At 49.4% G+C, this 22,229-nt stretch overlaps 1 protein-coding gene across 2 annotated transcripts in view; it reads right to left on the bottom strand.

The window, feature by feature from the left end:
• AZIN1 (antizyme inhibitor 1) overlaps positions 1 to 20,873 on the bottom strand; it is a 268,902-nt gene extending 248,029 nt beyond the window's left edge. The window contains exon 1 of one of the 2 annotated variants that reach the window (XM_029591846.1): positions 20,555 to 20,873. The gene's annotated coding sequence lies outside the window, so the exon portion shown is untranslated. Of the gene's footprint in view, positions 1 to 19,258; positions 19,514 to 20,554 lie in introns of those variants that run through there. The other variant, XM_029591847.1, reaches the window with a different exon arrangement.
• Positions 20,874 to 22,229: the final 1,356 nt, after the last annotated feature.

Here is a 22,229-nt window from a genome sequence, read left to right on the forward strand (position 1 = left end):
AACTGAATTTGAAAAAGTTGCTCCATCTTCTCCATCCGGAGTCGACGTCCCTTCGATGTCATCTCGGCGCACTGGGGGCAGGACTGGACATCGTGGTTCCCACCGAGGCAGAGCACACACTCCTGGTGTGGGTCCGTTATGGACATAGTTCTGATACAATTTGGGCATTTTTTGAAACCCGAAGCCATTTTAGTCGGACAGCCGTCAACGACTCTGGCACGAAAAAAATCGGTGCGGAACAGACGAAAATTGAAGGAAAAAACTTACCGCGATGATAGTGAAAGTGAGATCCTTGCGGACAGAAGTTTTTCTTACAATTTTTTTAAAGACTTTTTAAGACTTTTCAAGTATGGAGAATTCACCACAGGACTCCAAATTAACCGCGAGGCTAACGGCTCCGTGGAAAAAAGAAGACTGAAGGGAGACCCCTGTGGCAGTGAACATAATGGCATGCTGGGCATGCTCAGTGGGCACTCTAGATGCCAGTCAAAAGTTTATGAAACTTTGACAGAAGTTTTTCCGTATAGGACTCCATTACCGATGTCACCCATATGTGAGGACTAGCATCCTGCTTGTCCTGGGATAAAAACTGTGCTTTGGACTAGCCAAGGAGGTGGGAGGGTCCGCATGGCTAATTCATCCTGATACGCCGTTTACGGTAAGCAAACTTGCTTTTTCCCGTTGATAGCAGGGCTGAATTAGCCATGCTGTCATGGGAGTCACAAGCTCCCGATCATGCACTAGAGAGACCTCATATGTCTATTACACCAATGAAACTTTTTTTTTTTTTTGTGTGATCTAAGCGGTGGGAAGTCCTCATGGGAACCTAAGAGGTCAGAGTGTGTAAAGACAGCTGTCCCTAATTTGGTATCGTCTCGTGTTTGCTGATCTAAGCAATAATGTGATGTGAAAGTATGTAAAGACGACTACGTAGCTGCTTTACAAATATCCACTGGTGGATGCGCTATGGAGGCAAAGATGCGCTATGGAGGTCGCCATTGCCCGTACCTGGTGGGCATTTGGAGTAGAAACCAAAGGTACTTTTCTCTTCTGGTAACAGAATTGAATGCATTGTGCAATCCAACTGGAGATCGTTCGCTTAGCAACCGGAAGGTTTGGAGTATCAGGGTTAAAAGACAGGAATAGTTGTGACAGTCTGGATGTAGAGTATGTTCGTGACTTGTAGTACACCAACGCTCTTTTACAGTCCAAGGTATGCAATAGTCTTTCTCGGTCATTTTGATGAGGTCTGGGAAAGAAAATGTGTAGCTCTATGGACTGGTTTAAATGAAACTGCGAAGCCACCTTCGGAAGAAAGGAAGGATGAGTTTGAAGTATAACTTTGCCGTGACAGAGCTGTACATAAGGCTCATAACCAACCAATGCTTGTAGCTCACTTACTCTGCGAGCAGAGGTTACCGCAACCAGGAATAATATTTTCCACGTGAGGTACTTTATATGAACTGCTTCAATTGGTTTGAACGGAGGCAACATGAGTTGTTCCAGAACGACACTGAGATTCCATTGAATAGGAGATTTAGTCACTGGGGGGCGCAAAAGAAGAATCCCTCTGTAAAACCTTGACATAGACTATCTTCATACAATGTATGAAAATAGTCTAAACAATTCCAGAGAACAGTCCAAGGGGTTTAAGCCCTTGGAGGCACACCAGGTTGAGTATCTTTTCCATTTAAAACCATAGTTTCTATGCGTAGATGGTTTTCTTGACTGTAGAAGGATTTGTTGCGCTTCTATTGAGATAGCGGCTTCTGACAATAAGAGCCATTCAAGCCTCCATGCTGTCAAGTGAAGGGAGGCATTCATCGGGTGAAGAAGGGTTCCTCCTTCTTGAGCTAGGTGGTCTACCTGGTTTGGTAACATGATGGGGTCTTCTGTTGACAGATGGAGAAGATAGGTGTACCAGGGTTGTCTGAGCCACATTGGTGCTATGAGAATGAGTTGTGCTGCATCCTGGATACACTTTTGGATAGTCTGTGATGAGAGGGATCGGAGGGAACGCATACATCAAGGGTTCCATCCATGGGATTAGGAACGCATCTTGTTCTACTCTCCAGTGACTGTTCCAAAGCGAGCAGAAGCGAGGAACTTGAGCATTGTGTTCTGTTGCGAAGAGGTTGATCACTGGCCATCCCCACGTGTTTAACATGGTATGTGCCACTTCCTGATTTAACACCCATTCGTGAGGGTGAAAAACCCTGCTTAATTTGTCTGCCTGAGTGTTGACCACTCCTGGCAGATAGGATGCCTGTATTGTGATGCAGTTGCGATGAGCATGCTCCAGAATCTGAATCGCTTCCTTGCATAAGGTCCAAGAACCGGACCCTCCTTGATTATGTAGAACATAGCCACCTGGTTGTCTGTGTATACCATTTCTCGATGGCCCCAGAGGAATGTATGTAGTGCAAGTTTTATCACCCATAGTTCTAACAGATTGATCTGAAGATTCTGCTCCATGGAGGACCATAAACTCTGTGTTTGTAACTGGTCCAAGTGCACTCCCCAGCCCTTGCAAGCGGCATCGGTGGTGAGTAGGATGTTGTGCGACAGTGGGATTGAACAATGCTCCCTTGGTGAGCATTTTCTTTTGGAGCCAGTCTATATCCTTCTTCATCTCAGAGGTGAAGGTCAACCTGTTGAACAGCGGTTGTGAATGCTGTATCCATTGTCATTTTAAGCCCCACTGTAGACCTCGCATGTGCAGTCTTGTATTTGGTACTGTGAATATGGCTGCTGCCATATGTCCCAGGACTGTGAGGACTTGACGCTCCGTGGGGGTCGGAGCGTGACGTAGGGAACGCAAGACGCGGCGCATCTCCGCAGCTCTGTCCCTTGGTAAGAAGGTCCTGGACAGTCGGGTATCTAGGCGAGCCCCGATGAACTGTAGGACCTGTGTGGGTATGAGAGTCGACATGGTATAGTTGATTATCAGTCCCAAACGATCCAAACACCGAATGGTTTGATTCAGTTGCCTGTGGAGTATCTCTGGGCTGGATGCTACCAGGAGCCAATCGTCCAGATATGGGAAGATACGAATGCCCAGTTTTTGCAAGTGGGCCACTACCACTGCCATGCATCTTGTGAACACTCTTGGGGCTGCCGACAGCCCGAAAGGGAGCACCTGATATTGGTAGTGGATGTTCTGGTACTTCAATGACAGGTACCGCCACGAAGAGGGGTGGATATGTATGTGTATACGCATCCTTCAGATCTATGGAATACAGCCAATCGTTGGGTTGAAGGAGTGGTAGGTTATTTTTTAAAGATACCATTTTGAATTTCTCTTTGTAGGTGCTTGTTCAACTCCCTGAAGTCCAGGATCAGCCTCTGGCCACCAGATTTCTTGTGAATGAGGAAATATGGGGAATAAAAACTGTGTTGGGCATGACGTGGAATGAGATGAATTGCCTGTTGGTGTTGAAGGGATCGGATTTCCTCCAATAATTGGGGTTGACGTTTTGTTAAAATCCGAAGTAGTGAGGGAATTGCGGAGTCGTTGAAAACTGCAATTGGTATCCCTTGTCTACGACTTCCAGAACCCACTGATCTGTTATTCTGTTCCATTCTGGCAGTCGAGATGAAATTCTGCCTGGTGGGTGCAATTGCAGTGGAGGTGGCTTTAGAACTAAAAATAGGACTGCGTCTTATTGGACGAAGCCGATTGCTGGGTCTGCTGACGTGGACCCCGTGGTCACCCCCATCTGTTTTGATGTTGCTGTTGCAGGCGTTGAGGTTGAGCATAAACCGGACGGTACGAAGTATACTGTCTAAACGGTCTGCGCTGATATGGTTGTTTACGGGCAGTTTGAAAGTACTTCCATTGTGGGTGATATAGGGAAGGTTGCGTGAGCGATTGCACCGCCACTGCCTGATCCTTTATCTTAGCCACAGTCTCCTGGAATTTATCTCCAAAGAGATTGTCTCCCTTGCAGGGTAAATTTGCCAGCTTGGTGTGCACGTCCTCACGTATCGCGCTGGAATGAAGCCACGCTAACCTTCGGGCTGCGATTGCGGAGGCCGAAATGCAAGAGGAAGACTCAAACCCTTCATAGATTGTATGAAGGAGGTGGCGAACGCCATCTTCCATGTATTGAACGGGTTGTTGGAGATAGAGATCAGAGTGGTCTGTTACCGGGATCCTGGTCTTTAACGCTTGTAGACATTCAAATAAATATTGAACAATGTAGAATTGATGTTGGATTCTTGCCGGTAACATAGCCCCCTGAAATGACTTTCTTGCAAACTCATCTAGCAATTTTTGCTCTCTACCCGGGGAAACTGATGCATATAACCTGGGTTTTTGGCCCTTTGCATAGCTGATTCCACGACTATTGACGAGTGTGGCAGTTGTGGCACCAAGTAAAAAGGAGACTGCTGCATTCAGAATTTCAAATCAGTTTTCCTAAACACAGGAGTGATGAAAAATGGAGTCTCCCACGACTTCTCAAGGATGGAGTCTAAGACCTTTTGTGGCGGTAAGGAAGTAGGCTCAGCGGGAGCATCGAAGATCTTGAGCAGGTTTAAAGTAGCCGCTCGGGGGTCAGGGGTCTTTTGTATTTCAAGATTTAACACGGATCCCACTTTCTCTAGAAATTTGGAGTACGACAGATCCTCCGGTGGGGAGCATGGTTCGGGTGGATCCTCTGGAGGATCAGATGGGTATCCCTTTGAAGTATGAGAGGACTGTGGCGAATCCAGGTCTCCCAGAGAAGATGAGTCTTGTGGGGCTGGTGACCGATGCCCTGTGGGCGTTGGGGTAACTTTCTCCAGGGAGTGGATGAATGGACACCCGTACGCCTGGATGAATGCACGCCCGCCGAAGGTGAGTGAATGAATGCATACCCGTACGCGCCGGCGGGCGTGCATTCATCCAGGCGGGAGCCGGCGGGCGTGCATTCATCCAGGCGGAGGGAGCTGGCGGGCGTGCATTCATCCAGGCGGAGGGAGCTGGTGGGCGTGCATTCATCCAGGCGGAGGGAGTCAGCGGCAAAAGCGGCTTCCAGCAGCCCCCGCCGGCGGTGAATGAATGCATGCCTGTGTACACCTGTGCGTGCAATTTTGGCGCTCAAGGCGTGACGTCACGACGTTTGACGTCACAGCGTGCGAAGTCGGCGTTCGCTAATGCACTGCCTTGAGCGCCCAAATTGCACACACAGGCGTGCATTCATTCACCTTCGCCGGTGGGGGCAGGGGAGCCAAAGCAGCTTCCAGCAGCCCCCTCCAGCGATGGTGAATGAATGCAAAGGAAAATTAGTTCTTACCTGTTCATTTTCGTTCCTGTAGTACCACAGATCAGTCCAGACAGTGGGTTGAGCCTCCTTTCCAGCAGGTGGAAACAGACTAAAACTTGAAGGATGCCCTATATCAGGACAGAGCCTATCCTCTAACCCTTCAGTATAACGTATGTCAAAGCAGAAAAACAACAAACCCAAGAATAGGGTCAATCAAGTAACCATAAAGCTCAAAGGAGCAACTATAGAAAAAAGTAGAAACATGGTATAACCATACGCTCTTGCATAAACTTGGTATAAAAACGACCAAGGCTTCCGGTGTAATTGCTCAGTAATCTTGCACAAAGTGAAATATAAAAATCTGCAAACCTGCAAGAAAACAAGCTTCGAGAGGACAGAAAGACAGACAGGGAAGGGCGTCTGGACTGATCCGTGGTACTACAGGAACGAAAATTAACAGGTAAGAACTAATTTTCCTTTCCTGTACGTACCCGGATCAGTCCAGACAGTGGGATGTACCAAAGCTTCCCTAAACTGGGTGGGACCGAGACAGTCCCGCTCGAAGCACTTGCCGCCCAAAGGAACCGAAAACCGGAGCGTGCACATCCAGACGATGGTGCCGAGCAAAAGTGTGCAGAGACGTCCAAGTGGCGGCCCTGCAAATCTCCTGCGGGGAGACAGATTGACTCTCCGCCCACGAAGTAGCCTGAGAATGCAGAGAATGGGCCTTCTCAGGAAGCGGACGACCTTGACAAAGATATGCCGAGGAAATGGCTTCTTTCAACCACCGCGCAATCGTGGTCTTAGAAGCCTGTTTACCCAGGTTGGGACCACTCCAAAGGACAAAGATGGTCCGATACGCGAAAGTCATTGGTGACCTGGAGATAGCGAAGCAAGACTTGTTTGACATCTAGCCAACGAAGGTTGCCCCAGCCTTACCCACAATCTCCTCCGGAGAGAACGCGGGCAGTTCTACTGACTGGTTGACATGAAAAGCGGAGACAACCTTAGGCAAGAAGGAAGGAACCGTCCTGAGAGAAACCCCGGAATCAGAAAAACGCAAGAAGGGCTCCCGACAGGACAGTGCCTGGAGCTCGGAAATCCGGCAAGCAGAGGAGAGAGAGACCAGAAAGACAGTTTTTGAGTGTTAGATCCTTGAGCGTAGCATGGCGAAGAGGCTCAAAGGGAGCCATACAGAGAGCACGAAGGACACGTGGCACGAGAGGGGGGACGAAGGTGCCTAACACCCCTCAGGAAACTAATCACGTCTGGGTGAGCAGCTAAGGAATGACCATCCACCCGACCCAGGAGAGAGCCGAGCGCAGAGACTTGAACGCGTAGAGAACTGAAGGAGAGGCCCTTAGAGAGACCCTTCTGAAGAAAGGACCAGAGGAATCAAGGCGGAGCATGCCGGAACACCAGACTCCGCACACGCGGACTCAAAAACTTTCCAGATGCGCACATAGGCCAGAGAAGTCGACTGCTTCCGGGCTTGCAGAAGGGTGGAGATGACCTCCTCCTTATAACCCTGGCGCCTCAGGCGATGCCGTTCAAAAGCCTGGCCGCTAGACAGAAGCGATCGGCCTGGTCGAAAAATACAGGCCCCTGCCGGAGGAGACAAGGAAGATGACCGAGGCGCAGGGGCCCGTCCACCCCTAGATTGATGAGATCCGTGAAGCACGGTCTTCACGGCCACTCGGGAGCGACGAGAATCACCGGTCCCCGGTGGAGCTCTATTCTCCTGAGAACTTTCCCCACCAGTGGCCACGGGAGAAACACGTATAGAAGGACGTCCGCTGGCCAAGGTAGAGCCAGAGCATCCACGCCCTCTGTGCCGTGCTCCCTCCAGTGGCTGAAGAACCGATTGGCCTTGGCATTGCGCAGAGTCGCCATGAGGTCGAGGTGAGGAGGACCCCACCTGTCCACTATCAGAGCCATGGCCGCGTCAGAGAGCTCCCACTCTCCCGGATCGAGCGACTGCCGGCTGAGGAAGTCGGCTTGAACATTTTCTTTGCCTGCTATGTGAGAGGCCGCAAGGCACTGTAGGTGAGGCTCCACCCAAGAGAGGAGATGGCTGGCTTCCAAGGCTACCAGGGGACTGCGAGTGCCGCCTTGGCGATTGATGTAGGCCACTGTGGTGGAGTTGTCGGACAGGACTCTTACCGCCTTGCCGCGGATCAGGGGAAGGAACTCCTGAAGAGCCAGGCGGACCGCCAAGGTTTCCAGTCGATTGATGTGCCAGCGCGACTGAGTCTGCAACCATGTTCCCTGGGTGGATAGAGAAAGGCAGACAGCACCCCAGCCCGAGAGGCTGGCGTCCGTGGTCACTATCGTCCACTGTGGAGCTTGAAGAGGCATCCCTTGCAGAAGATAAGGAAGAAACAGCCACCGCTGTAATTCGTCAGCAGTAGAATCCAAGAATGGAAGGACTACGTGAAACTGCTCCGACACTGGTTGCCAACGGGATAGCAAAGCTTTCTGCAACGGACGCATATGAGCAAAAGCCCAGGGGAAAAGGTCGATGGTGAAAGGACTTGAAGATAATCCCAGGCTGTCGGAGAGGGTAGCACAATCAGATTCCGGACCTGATCGATCAGCTTGAGGGCGCGCGCCCGTGGTAAGAAGACCTTGCCTACTCGGGTGTCGAAGTGGGCTCCCAGGAATTCCAACTCCTGGGAGGGCTGAAGCTTGCTCTTGGAAAAGTTCACTATCCACCCGAGGGAGGCAAGGAGCTCCAAGACGCGATCCACCACCCGTTGGCAAGAGGTCTCCGGTTTGGCCCTGATGAGCCAATCGTCCAGATAGGGGTGGACGAGAATCCCCTCCCGGCGCAGAGCTGCCGCTACCACTACCATGACCTTCATAAAGGTGCGAGGAGCGGTCGCGAGGCCGAAGGGGAGAGCTCGAAACTGGAAGTCCTGGGTGAGGATGTGGAATCGGAGATACTTCTGGTAGTCGCGGTGGATGGGAATGTGGAAGTACGCTTCTGAGAGATCAAGAGAAGAAAGGAACTCTCCAGGGCGGACCGCCGCAATGACCGCACGCAGGGTTTCCATGCGGAAGTGGGGGATCTTGAGGGCCCGATTGACCCTCTTGAGGTCCAGAATGGGGCAGAAGGACCTGTCCTTTTTGGGCACGGTGAAGTAAATAGAATACTGGCCTGCACCAATCTCCCTTTCCGGAACTGGGACCACCGCTCCCAGATCCAGGAGTTTGGAGAGAGTCTGGACCACCGCGTCCCGCTTGGCCCGTCCGCAAGGAGAGAAAAGAAAGAGATCCAGCAGGTCCCTGACGAGCTCGAAAGCGTACCCGTCTTTGATAATGTTGAGGACCCACTGATCCGATGTGATCTTGACCCATTCCTCGAAGAACAGGGAGAGGCGTCCGCCGAGGTAAGGAACCAAGGAATGGGTCAGCTGAACTTCATTGCGTGGCAGGTTTAGAGGTGGCACGCACGGGCTGGCCCTCACGAAAGGGCCGCCTGCCTCGAAAGGACTGCAACCAGGACTGAGCACGAGAAGAACCCCTCGCGGAACCGCCCCGCCCCCGAGAAGCGAAGCAACGCTGGCCCCTGAAGCGAGAGCGGGAAGGCGCGAAGGACCGGGAAGACTTAGGGCGGTCCTCTGGAAGCTTATGGGCCTTGTTGTCAGCCAAGGAGTCCATAAGCTTCTCGAGATCCTCTCCAAAGAGCATCTTACCTTTGAAGGGCAGCGTGCCCAGCAGAGTCTTCCACGACTGATCAGCCGACCAATGGCATAGCCAAAGGAGCCTCCGGACAGCCACCGCCGAAACCATCGCCTTCGCCTGCACACAGACCAGGTTGTAGAGGGCGTCCGATACGTAGGCGGTTACGGCCTCCAGACGTTCGGCTTGCTCTGCCTCTGCTGGCGGAAGATCCCGGGCGCAGAGTAACTGTTGAACCCACTGAAGGCCTGCCCGCATCATGAGGCTGCTACAGCAAGCCGCCCGGACCCCGAGGGCCAGAACATCGAAGATGTGCTTCAAGTGAGCCTCTAACTTACGATCCTGTGGATCCTTCAGAGCCGTTGAACCTTCCACCGGAATCGTGGTATGTTTGGCCACCGCAGAGACATAAGAATCCACCGAGGGATATCACAACAGCTCCAAACCCTCCTCCGGAAGGGGATAGAGCTTATCCATCGCACGCCCCACCCGGAGCGCACCCTCGGGGGCCTCCCATTCCCGCAGGATAAGGAGCTTGAGCATGGGGTGGAAGGGAAAGGCCGAGGCCGGAGCCCCCCCAGGACCGGGTTCATATCCTTAGGAAACGAGGCCATGAGATTATCCACGGAAGGACTCTCCAGACCCAGCTCCTGCAGAACAAAGGGAAGGAGGGGATTCGGCCTTACGAAATAGACGAAGGGCTCTGGGGTCATCCCCCTCTGGGTGGGAGGGGGGCATCTGCTGAATCCAAGGAAGCAGCAGGGTCCGTGGACCCAGGAGACACCGGGGGGGGGGCACCCCCAGGACCACCCGAACTGGTCCCTGGGGCTCCGCAGCCGGTCAACGGCGCTGAGCGAGGGATTTTTGGCGGGGGGGGGGGGGGGGGGGGGGAGAGCTTTCATCCTGCTCATGCAAGCTAGCTAAATAAGATTTGTGCATGAGGAGGATGAAATCCACTGAAAAAGGGACCCTGGATTTGCCTGGGGGAGGGGGGATGAGGAGGGGTCAGGACCCCCCTCCTGGGGACCCACGGGGGCCAAATCGGAGGTTAAATCAAAAAAAATCCAGCCCCCCAGCCCCAGGGAGCACTGAAATTGGCCCCTCACGAAAAATCCAATATGGCCGCCATTCCCGGGCTCTGCCGACCCGGGAAAGGCCTGGCCATGCCGGGAGGAGTGGAGCCCCGGGCTAAATTTGCTTGTCCTGCCGAGGAGGGACCTTCCCCACCCGGCAGGCAAGCAGTGCAGAGACACTGCCGCAAAAAAACGCGAAGAGGGCAGCCCACAAGAAAGGCAGGCTGCCTGCCGGGACATAGCAGAGCTGCAGCTGAAGAAAAAAAAGCAGAAAAAAAGGTTTGATTGACAGCCTGCACAGCAGGAGAGAGCAGGAGGGAACCTGCTGCCTCCTGCTAGTCTGGCTGACGGTTCAAGGCATGGTGATTTTTGGACTGTACACTGCGTGTACTACTGGGAGACGGAGATGATGAAATAGGTATTACTCCGTGCGAAGTCGAGTGAGAGCGATTAGATCTACTCCTATAATGGGAGGAGGATGAAGAAGAAGATTTTCCCTTTCTGTGATGGGAAACATGATGCCGCTTCGATTGCCCATGGCCTCGACTAGGGGAGGAGGATGAGTTAGAGTAGTGACGATGTCTCTTCCTTGTAGAGGAAGCTCTACTGTCTCGGGAATCCTTGTCCGAGCGTGCCTTTCTGCATGAGTGGTTCTCTGTTCATGGAGATCTGTCTCGTGACTTATACCCATGTTTAGTTCTGTGGGTATCGTCCGATATCGTCTAGTCATGCTCCGATATCTGGAGAGGATCTGCTGTTGTCAGGGCCTGGTGGTCCTGTCTCGGTTGTTCCCCCGTACCGGTGTGTTTGGCACCTGAAGCGGCGTTGTCGATGTAGTTTTGGTATGCGATGTGGTATTTGCCCCGCTAGGCTTTAATTTTATGTTTCGCCGCTCGGACTCCAAGGACCCCTGTTTTGAGCTGGACATATGCCGCGGCGCCGGATGCCGAGCAGACGGCTCCGATGGTTCGGGTCCGGAAGTGGAGTTTGACTTCTTCTGCTCCGATGTCTTCGGCGCCGGTTTTACTTTCGGCGCCGACTGCGTTTTCAGCGCCGAGTGTGGTTTTTTTGGCGCCGACTGGGAAGTCCCCGGCGCCGGCCGCAACGTCCTCGGCGCCACCTCCGATAACTTCGGCTCTGGCTCCGAGCCCTTCGGTGTCGTTTTTGGTATTTTTTGTGCTGGCTCCGTGCGTTTAGTCTGCTCTGATTGCGGCTTTGGCTCCGTGGCCTGAGGCAACGGTTGTTTCGAAAGTATCAAGGCCCTTACTGGATTGTCCTGGAGTGGCCTTTGGGAACAGGGCTCAGACAGCTTGAAAGGCCTCTGTTTCCCGGCATCGAGTCTCTGGGACTGAAGACCAGGTCCCTGGTCTGCATTGTCCCTGGGTTTCCTTTTAGCCTCACATACCTTCGGTGACTGAGGGTCCCAGGAAGCCGCTCTTTTAGTGGAGGCCGAAGATCTTGATTTGGGCCCCGGGGAAGAATGGGTAGTGGGCGCCTTATCTTCCAAGGGGAGCTCCAGCCAGCGATAACTCCTGTGCCGACGAGCTCTCGGTGACATCCTGTCGCAATGTTCGCAGTCAGATTGAATGTGGTCGTGCCCCAAACAGCGGTAGCAGCAATCATGCCCATCGGTGACGGACATGATCTTACCGCAAGGGCACGGTTTAAATCCAGACTGCTTTTTTGACATTTTTGCAAAGTTTCTTCTGAGGAGAAGAAGGCTCTGCGTGCGCTCCCGCGCGCGGAAAAAAACAGACTGAGGAGAACCGTTGACTCCTGCGCGGGAACCCACGCGCAGCCGCTTCACTCTGCTATGAAGCTCCGCCTCCCGGGCCCTGATTGACAGTTCCCATACAGCATGGCTAATTCAGCCCTGCTATCGACGGGAAACCTGCTGCCTCCTGCTAGTCTGGCTGCCGGTTCAAGGCCTGCTCTGACCAGAAAAAAGAAAAAATGCTGGTCAACTGTTGCAAATAAGTTAGAGGTAGGTGAGTACCTGCAACTTATTTAAATTTTAAAACTTTTTTTTTTTTTTACTGAGCGCAGCAGCAGGTTCAAAAACCCTCTCGGCAGCCAGAGAGGGGAACGAGACCCAGAGAGACTCTGTCCCCACAACTGGAAGCATCCACGGACTCAGGCTATGTAGGGAATCCCCTCCTGCAAAAGGGGCAAAGCCCCCCTGAGCCGGGCAAGAGCTGGGAGACTGAACCGTCTCCCACACAGAAAAGGAAAAAGCACTAAAAATAAAAGGGCAACTTCCCTTTTCTGTTTTTTGTTTTGTTTTTTTAAACAAGCGAGAACCAAAAGAAATACTTGCTTGAGCCTAGCAAAAGACAGAAGAAAAGGCTGACTAGCCTACAGCAGAGAACCGAAGGGGAGATGCTACACCTGCTGGAGACAGACGAATACTGAAGGGTTAGAGGATAGGCTCTGTCCTGATATAGGGCATCCTTCAAGTTTTAGTCTGTCTCCACCTGCTGGAAAGGAGGCTCAACCCACTGTCTGGACTGATCCGGGTACGTACAGGAATTTGGGCGCTCAAGGCAGTGCATTAGCGAATGCCAACGTCACACGCCATGACACCAAACGTCGTGTCGTCACGCCTTGAGCACCAAAATTGCACACACAGGCGCACATTCATTCACTTTTGCCAGCGGGGACTGCTGGAAGCCGCTTTCGCCGCCGGCTGCCCCCGGGAGGCAGGGGAGCCGCGGTGCGTGCCTCGGGAGGAGGAGAGAGAGAGAGAGAGGACTGTTCAAAGAAAATTCACATGCAGTAAGTTTACTTTTATTACACTTTATTCACTTTTGTTTTAATTTTCGCCCTGCGCCTTGCTTCGGGAGGGGGGGAGAGAGGACTCGCAATCCCCCCTGGTACCTGTCATTTCAAACGTCATTTAAAATGACATTTGAAATGACAGGTACCAGCGCACCCAGGATACTGTATAGGCGCTGTATAGCGCTCCATACAGTAAAATGGATTGCGCAGGCCTAACGCTTCACGGACGCTTCTTGGACGCGGCTTGCATTTGCATACTATTTAAATATAGTATCGAGTAGTAGGTGATCCGAACTGTGCGTGCGGCAAACGCGGGTGCGCCCGGCCCTAACGCACCTCTTCCTACTGCTCCTTACTGTATCAGCCTGTTAGAGAATAACCACTGCCATTAGCAATGGTAACATGGAATAGACTTAGTTTTTGGGTACTTGCCAGGTTCTTATGGCCTGGATTGGCCACTGTTGGAAACAGGATGCTGGGCTTGATGGACCCTTAGTCTGACCCAGTATGGCAGTTTCTTATGTTCTTATGATAGTGGCATGCTGGGCAAGAATTCCGTGCTGGGCTCCAACTGTCACCTGTCTGTGAGGACTACCATCCTGCTTGTCCTGGGAGAAAAGGTAAATTGGTTTCAGAGGACAACCAACTTGGGCCCTGATTTTTATAATCTGGGGTACTGATAGACAAAGGAAAAAGCACAGGACTGCTTCAAGTTCTAAAGCAAAGCTGTCAAGCAGCACTGTGAATTTTCAAGAAGGCTCCTCACCCAGTAAAAATGTTCCTGTGTTAGTACATAAGGCTTGTGGTTACCCGCACAGTGCAGAAGTTACTAACCTTAAACATGGGAGTACCTAAATAGAGTGGCAGTTACTATCATAAGAAACTTGCTGGGCAGACTGGACAGATTACTATGTTAATGCATCCCATGCCTGTAGAACAAGCACCTGTGGTGTGGAATCTATTGGGCTGCCATGTGGGTATGCATATGAGGCTGCTTTATGGAAAAGAAAGGAGGCAAAGAGTAGGGAAGGAAAAAGGAACAAAGCCACCAAAAAAGAACACAATAAGCCAAAACAGCAAACAATAGAGTCAATTTAGAAAAACAATTTCTCCAGACTCTTAGAAACTAATTTGTGTTTATCTTATCTAAGTATTTTTCACCCTGTATGACCCTTATTCTTAAACTGTTCTCATGGAAAACAAGATGCACTTTTATAAATTGTTAGAAAAAATATCCAAACATTATGTTCTACATATATAACCAAAGCACTAGTTACAAAACCTAAAGTGTCTTGCTTAAATTTAGGATTCTAAAATTCATGATTGTTTGGCTGTTTTCTATGCTTCCACTGGTTCACATAACTCTATAGCCTTTGTTGTACAAGCCATGGTTAAGATTTTGAATTTAATTCTTTAGCATGCAACTAGCCCTGCAGATTTAAAAAACTATCCAAACCAAAATACATGGACATAACTGGAGTTACTCATGGAAAATAAGCATATACGCATGCAAGTAGACTGTATTCACCTATATGCTATTTTATAATCAAAAACAGACACAATTTTGGTTTTCATTCATTTACCTGGGCAAAAAGGGGTTGTTTAGTTGTTCCGGGGCAAGACCAAGAATTACAAACAAAGTTACTAGAAGATTTACATGAACACATTACAGATTCTTGCAGTTTTACACCTAATTATCTAGCACCATTAATATCACCCATGTTTATTTTTGGGTGAGAGGTCTGCGTAAAATGGGAGAGTTCAGGATGAAGGACTACAGGGATCTCTTAACAGGAAATGGACTGAGTGAACTGGTAGAGAGATTGGCAAGCTAGTGATCTCAAGTACAGACTCATATTAAAATATATGCGCACTTGAATGTTTTTTGCACGTAAAATGTAAGTACGCATGTTTATGAAATAAGTAAAATGTGCTTTTAATGCATTGCAAATATTCATGTGTACTGAAACATACATGTACTTTCAGAGCTGAACTATGCAGTATTTTCTAAAACTATGCTGCAACCTGCTACAGTTTTACAAAATACTAGGATAACAGCCCATCCACTTAAGTGTCCAAATCCAGTAACACAAATAAGACAGTTATCCTCCCTGGGTAATATTAATTATTCATAACAGCACATAACTTAATAGCCCCTCCTTTAAAAGATAAAAGTTTACTTTCATATTCTTCTCAGTCATGGCCTTGCTGTCTCAGCTCAAAACTTGTGTTTCATTGTGCCTTATGTCTTGACTAGATTGTAAAGGACTGTCCATTGTGAGTCTGTACAAAACTGGGTTCTTCTGGTATGCGAATAGATAATGTTATCTTCAGTTTTTATATACTCTCCCATAGCCTTGGGAGCATTTCACAAATTACAATTGAAGTGCACTAGTATCTGATCGTTTGTGCAGTGAGAAATTGATACACGTCAAAAAACCTGATACAGTAAGTGAATTAACCCTTCACAGCTGCTTTCAGTTCTCAGAGAGCAGCAGGTAACAGTGTAAAAAAAAATCTTAAAAAGCTAGAGACCTGTTTTTAATAGATCTCTGGAAACAAGATTGATGCCACAAGATTGGAGAAGAATGGTTATGTTCCTGCATCACAAGGGCAGTAGCAGAGAGGAAGCTGCAAACTACATGTCAGTTAGCATCACCTTAGTGGTTGGAAAATTAATGGAAAAACTGCTTAAGGGTAGTGAACTCTCTACAATCTGTTGGACCCAAAGACAGCATGGATTGATTCAATTCGCCAGGTGAAGGTCCTGTCAGACAAATCTGATTTGATTTTTTAGCCTCTCAGAGAACAAGTCCGATCTCTGGAGGTTAGAGTGGCAGACCTGGAGGAGCTGAGGCAGACAGAGATGGGACATGGTAGCCATGCCCCAACTCTAGTCTGGTAGCCTTGTGCTGCCTTGGAGGAGGAATGTCTCCTGGTCAGACAGCATCAACCTGGTGCAGGAAATGATCCTATAAGCAGGATCCTGTAAGCCTGCTCTGTTGCACTGAGAATGTCTCCCAGGGCCACTGCCCAGGACAGAAGGGTTAGGGTGGCCATCATAGCTGGTGATTCGATTATTAGGAATGTAGATTGCTGGTGGGTGTGAGGATCTCCTGGTAACATATCTACCTGGTGCGCAGGTGGCTGACTCACGTATCACCTAGATAGGATTTTAGACAGTGCTGGGGAGGAGCCAGCTTTCATGGTACATGTGGGCACTGACGTTCTAAAAGCCAAATTTAGGCTCTTAGGTAGAAAGATGAAAACCAGAACCTCCAGGATAGCATTCTCTGAAATGTTTCCTGTTCCACACACAGGTCCCCAGAGGCAGGTAGAACTCCAGAGTCTCGATGTGTGGATAAGAAGACTGTCCAAGGAAGAGGGATTCAGTTTTGTAAGGAATTGGGGAACCTTTTGGAGAAGGGGGTGGTCTTTTCTGAAGGGATGGGCTCCACCTTAAGGCTGCTGGCACTAATCTTTAAAAAGGAGACAGAGCAGGTTTTAAACTAGAACAAAGGGGAAAGCAGACAATCGCTCAGCAGTGCATAGGTCAGAGGGAGTTTTCTTCAAAGGATACTAATGAAGCATAGAGTTAGGGCATCCCAACAGAGGTTCCAATAATAAGAATAGTCGCCCATGTGCCTATAAGTAAAGAATCACCTGAGCTAAAAAATTCCAAATTATTCCTGACAACTAAAAAGCAAAGTGTAAATACAAACACTTTGAAATACTTGTATGCTAAATGCAGAAGTCTAAGTAATAAGATGAGAGACAGTGTATAGCAGTAACCGACTTAACTGGCATCTCAAGAGACATGGTGGAATGAGGATAACCAATGGGCTAGCACTATACCGGGGCACAAATTATATCGCAATGATAGAGAAGAGCAAGGAGAAAAGAAGGAGATAGCCTTTCGTGGATTGCAAACTGGTTAAAAGACAGGAAACGGTAGGATTAAATGGTGGTTTTCACAGTGGAAAAAGGTAAACAATGGAGTGCCTCAGGATCTGTACTAGGACCAGTGCTTTAATATATTTATAAATGATCTGGAAAGGGGCACAAGAAGTGCTTAAATTTGCGGATGATAAAATTATGCATAGTTAAATCTCAGATTATGATAAAATACAGGAGGACCTTGTAAGACAAAGATTAGGTGCCCAAATGGCAGATGAAATTTAATGTGTATACGTGCAAGATGATGCATATAGGGGAAAATAACCTTGCTGTGGTTACATGTTAAGTCCCACATTAGGAGCTATCACCCAGGAGAGAGATCGAGGCATCATAGTGGATAATACATTGAAATCGCCAGCTCAGTGTGCGGTGGCGGTCAAAAAAACAATGTTAGGAATTATTTGGATATCATAATGCCTAACACTATGGTGAGGCTGCACCTTGAATACTGTGTGCAGTTCTGGTCACAATATCTCAAAAATATAGTTGCACTGGAGCAAGTACAGAGAAGGGCGACCAAAATGATAAAGGAGATGGAACAGCTCCCCTATCAAGAAAGGCTAAAGAGATTAGGGCTGTTCAGCTTGGAGAAGAGACGGCTGAGGATAGAAATGAGATATCTACAAAACATTGAAAGGACTTGAAAGTAAATGTGAATCTGTTATTTACTCTTTTGGATAAATCAAGAACCAGGGGCACTCCATGAAAAGTTAGCAAGTAAGGCATTTAAAACAAATTGGAGAAAACTATTTCACTCAATGCATAATTAAGCTCTGGAATTCACTGCCAGAGGATGTGGTTATGGCAGTTAGTGTAGCTGGGTTTAAAAAACATTTGGATCAATTCCTAGGGCAGAAACCCATTAACTATTAATCAATAAGAATTAGTAGCTTGGGATCTATTAATTTAATATATGGGTACTTGCCAGGTACTTGTAACTGTTAGAAACTGTGTAACATTTCCAAGTACACAAGTGGTGTTTTCTTTCATTAGTGCACCAGCAACTACTGGAGAAATTTGATTTGTAAAATCGTGTTGGCTATCCTGACCTTTCCTATTAATTTGTACATACTACATTACTTCCATTCTATCAGACTCCTGAGTGGCATTGGACAGATTGGACTATTTTTGGCTGCTTGTGAAAAAGTAACAGCCAGCTCAAGGGAGCTCTGCCTTCCAAAAATCACTCCTGCAGAATTTTCAGACCTCCAAACTTCATGGCTCTCATCTAAAAGGATAGCGTGCAGTATGAACTATAGTAGTAAACTAAAGTCAAACATATGTTTGTCTTTGAGAAATACCTAGTAAATTTACCTTAATTACCATAAATCTCCCACACAAACCAATGTTCATAACCCATCTGAGGCATCCAAACTTATCACCAGTAGTAGTAAAATACAATATTTCAATGTTGTCACTTGTTTAAAACTAACTTTAGTAAATACAATTTTTAAAAAAACTAAATTCAGTGGTGTTTAGTCCCCTTTTAAACTTCTGGCCAAGTTCTGATGCGAGTCTGAAGTCACCATGGCAGGCGCCCAGGGCCACGCTCCAATCCTAAGTATAAACACAAGTCTGCCGAGAGAACACGTTTCTCAGACCGGCGCTAACGTAGCAACCCGACGAGTTTGACATCCGAGATTGTTTTTTTTCCTGAGAACTAACCTAAACCTTGCACTTTTAAAGAACGCGGATACGGTCGTCCACGTTATTTGACTATTACCGAGCCCCCACTTCCCTTGTAACAAACTTGGATAATGTGTAATAACTCGGCAAGACGGAAAAATATCCGAGATCCCCCCTCCCCCAGCTAAACCATTTCCCTCCATACCGGCAGAAAACGCACATCCGCCTTTTAATATTCACACATGAAGTCATTGGCGCTCAATCCTCCTTCCAGTAGAAAGAAAATTAACGAAAAGACTTCCAAAAGAAAACCTAAGAAGTCAAAGCACAAAGCGAAGTCTCCCGGCCACACTGAGGCCGGTGAGCTTTTACCGCTCCTCTTGGGCACAATGCGCCGAGGTGGGATGCGGCTGCAGGAGCCCAACGGCGGCGGCGGGCAGCATTGTTCATTCACTGTGCCAGGAAAGAGAAGGAAACAAACCAGAGTGGACCGGTCCAGACCGGAAAAACCCCTCCCGTCCCCCTCCCTTCCACCCGCGCACAACAACAACATTCAAAACTCTGCAAGCGCCACGAGACTCCCCCAGAAAACCGGCGCTGCCTATTCACATTAGCTCAGGACTTTCATTGGGGCGATCAGAGGATTTCATCGCAGGTTTTCCACTAACACGGGTCCAGGAGCAAGCTATAGGTCTTATCGGGCTCAGCAGTTGCACTGTCCTCCGCCCAGGGACTTTATTAATCCCGAGACCTGGTCAGCCAAACGCGAGCCAGAAGTGGCAACAGAAATTTAACGGCAAGAAACACAAGGCATTTCCCCCCATAGATCCCAAATCGGAAACAACCTTAGAATCAGACCCCAAATTTCAAACACTTTTTCTTTAAACATACCTTCCCACTGCCCACAGTTGGGCAGCATCAAGGGGCCGGCAGTGGGCGAGGCAGCGAGAGATCTCCCTCTCTCGTCTGCAGCTCTTCCCGGCGCTCAGGTCCGTCCCCACCGACTACACTCTCCGCGCGCCTCCATGAGATTTGGGCGGACAGGGAGCGTAGAAAGATCCCAACCGAGCCCGGCTCCCCGACCCCCCCACCGCCGCCACAAAGAGCCGAAAGGCGGGACCGACAGCGTCCAGCCCAAGCTCCGGGCCCACGTTAGACCCGGCTATAAATCGGCCCCGGGGCGGCGAAGGAAAGTTCCGGAACCCCCCCAAGCGCGCGTGCCCGCCATTCCCAGCAGCGCGGCCGTTACACAGCGCCAACTGTCAGCGACCGGGGGGGGGGGCGGCGGCACAGGAGAGAAGAGAGGAAGGTGGTAAAAGCAACTACTCCGTCATTTACCACGGCGCCGTCCTGAGCTCCCCTACACGCACCTTCTGCCCAGAGAAGCCGCCGCAGCCAAGCCGAGCACCGCCGGCCCCAGGCCTCCGGGATGCCGGCGACGCCACCTGCTGCAGCACAGCGCGGCCGGCTGGGGCGAGTAACCAGATATCACCCGCCCACCCCAGCACCAATTTACATCAAGCAAGGCGACGCGAGGAAACAAAAGCGGCAGAAAGCGCATTTGTTACTACTGGGGTGGGGGAGAGAAATATTATAGGGCCCAAGCAAAAATGAAAATGTTGCGGAGTTCTGTCAGTTCTACACCATCTCGGAGTTGAAGCGAAGACTGGGAGCGCGGCGCGCCACCCAAACATCGAGCGAGCGGTCGGCCGCGATCGCACTCACTGCAGGCGTTTTAAGTGTCTAACAGCTTCAGCACCACCATTTTCAGCAGCCGGGGAGTCTCTGCAATCACCCTTCCGAGCTTCCACCAGAAGTAGCACATTTTTACCCAAAAGGGATAAGGATACTTTTAACAAAACGCCCACAGGACTCGCAGCAGTGCAGGTAGGCTACGCGGTAGAAAACAACAGCGGAGCCCTCCAGCACTTGGAGGTGTGGAGGACTAAACGCTTACCAGCTAAACACAGATAAAATCCAAAAAGGAAGCTGGGACTTCAAGCACATCTCACTCAAGCAAGGGTCCCTCTAACCTGCCCGGCAGAAACAGAAGCCGAGCCATTCTGCTTTCTTCCCAAACGTCACCGCCTCATAGCCGCTCCGCCATGTTGGAGCAGCCGCCGGCCCTGGCGTTCTCGCAGGAGGAGAGGAATCGCGGCTCCCCGCCTCTCCACGCGGCTTACTTACGTGACAGAACGGCCCAGAAGATTTGGAAAATCGTCTTCTCTTTTTTGGCGGAATTTTTAAAGCGTGATGAGGGTACCTAAAGCAGAAATAAAAACGGCTGTTTCAGCCATAAGCTATAAAGGAGACCCAGGCGGCGCGAGTCGACACACTACCAAGCCGAATCAGCAGCAGCAGCAGTAAATGAGAAAACTCCAGTGGGGAGGGGCGGCCGCAGCTCGGCCGTTTATATATAGTGGGGGGCGGAGCGAGGGGCGGTGCCTGCTGCGCTCAGACAGCCCGGCCCGAGGCTCCTAGCGCCGGCCGCAGGTACACAGCTGCCCCTCTGCCCTCTGCGTTGCACTGCGCTGACTGATTATCCTCAGCTCAGGGTTAGCACGGTTTACCAGGGAGTCTCCTTTTATTATTATTCTGTCACACAATGTACGCTTTTGACAGCTATGAATGGGAGGGAGGGACGTTTTTAAATGTGTTGGTCTAGATTTCTGGACACACTGAACATCTAGTAATACAATGTATGATGTTTTCTGTAAAGAGAAGGTGACAATTTTTCGAGAGGATGAATGGCGCTGCGGACTTTGTAGCCCATTAATTCAGCAATGAACGTAATTTAATGATTATTTTGTAGCTAGACGAGCCATTTCATAGGTAAAAATGTACTAGTGAGTCGGAAACTTTGATTAGGGAGTCAGGCCATGGCTGAGCTAAAAGTACTGACTTAGCCATAGGAAGCAAACTAGACCTCACAGAAAACACGCCTTGATACTAACTATAGTCTAAGCTAAAAGTAAAATTACTTGTTTCCTCTTTTTTGTACAGCCCCGACTTTGATGTTTTGACTTGTTTTTTTATTTTTTCCTTAATCTTCACCACTTTTTGTCTTTTATTCCTTCTTTTTTTATCCAACCTGATTTTTTTCTCCTTTTCTTTTTTTTTATTTTCTTCATTAGTATGGAGTATGTTCCATGTTATTTCTTTCCTTCTATATTTCACTTTTTTTATCTTTCCTTCCTCTTCCTTGCTCCACTTCTTTTTCTTTCATACTGCACTTACTGTCTGACAGATTCTTGTATCCTCACTCTCCTGAGTCCATGGACAGCAAACTGAAAAGCATGACAAAATTTTCTCCACTGCTATCCCCTTCAGTATCTCTCAAGTTCCTCACCACTGCACACCTCAACCTCCTTACTGCTAATGTTCTTCTGTGGCACCCTTATAGCTCCTCACTGACACCTGCTTCTACATATTGCTGCATTGGAGGGCAACCATGCATCAGGTTGTGAAAGCCGCAGATGGGGCCAAGAAGACTGCAGGTGCCCATAGAAGACCAGCCCCCAGAGCTGTAGCATGCATATGGCCAAAATGGCCATGGCCATAGGCGCCACTACTAAAAGGCGCCATAGTGCTGCCGTCATGAGGGGCCTCCGTACATGGAAAAGCAGTATGGCCCACTGGCCACACTGATCATTCTGGCAGAGCTGTGCCTCTTTTCCACTCATAGGCATTGGAACAGTGGCTGCCAACAATGGGAGAAGCCTCTTTTGTGGCAGTGGGACGGCGCATGATTTCATGAATGCTACCGCAATCCTCTCACTCACCCTCCCTGCTCCTGAAGAATGGAAGGATTGGGCCTTGCAGCATGGGTTGCTTCTTCCTCCTTGTCTGTCAGCACCTGATG

This window comes from Rhinatrema bivittatum, chromosome 2 (genome assembly GCF_901001135.1).
Source record: "Rhinatrema bivittatum chromosome 2, aRhiBiv1.1, whole genome shotgun sequence".
Classification (NCBI taxonomy): Eukaryota; Metazoa; Chordata; class Amphibia; order Gymnophiona; family Rhinatrematidae; genus Rhinatrema; species Rhinatrema bivittatum.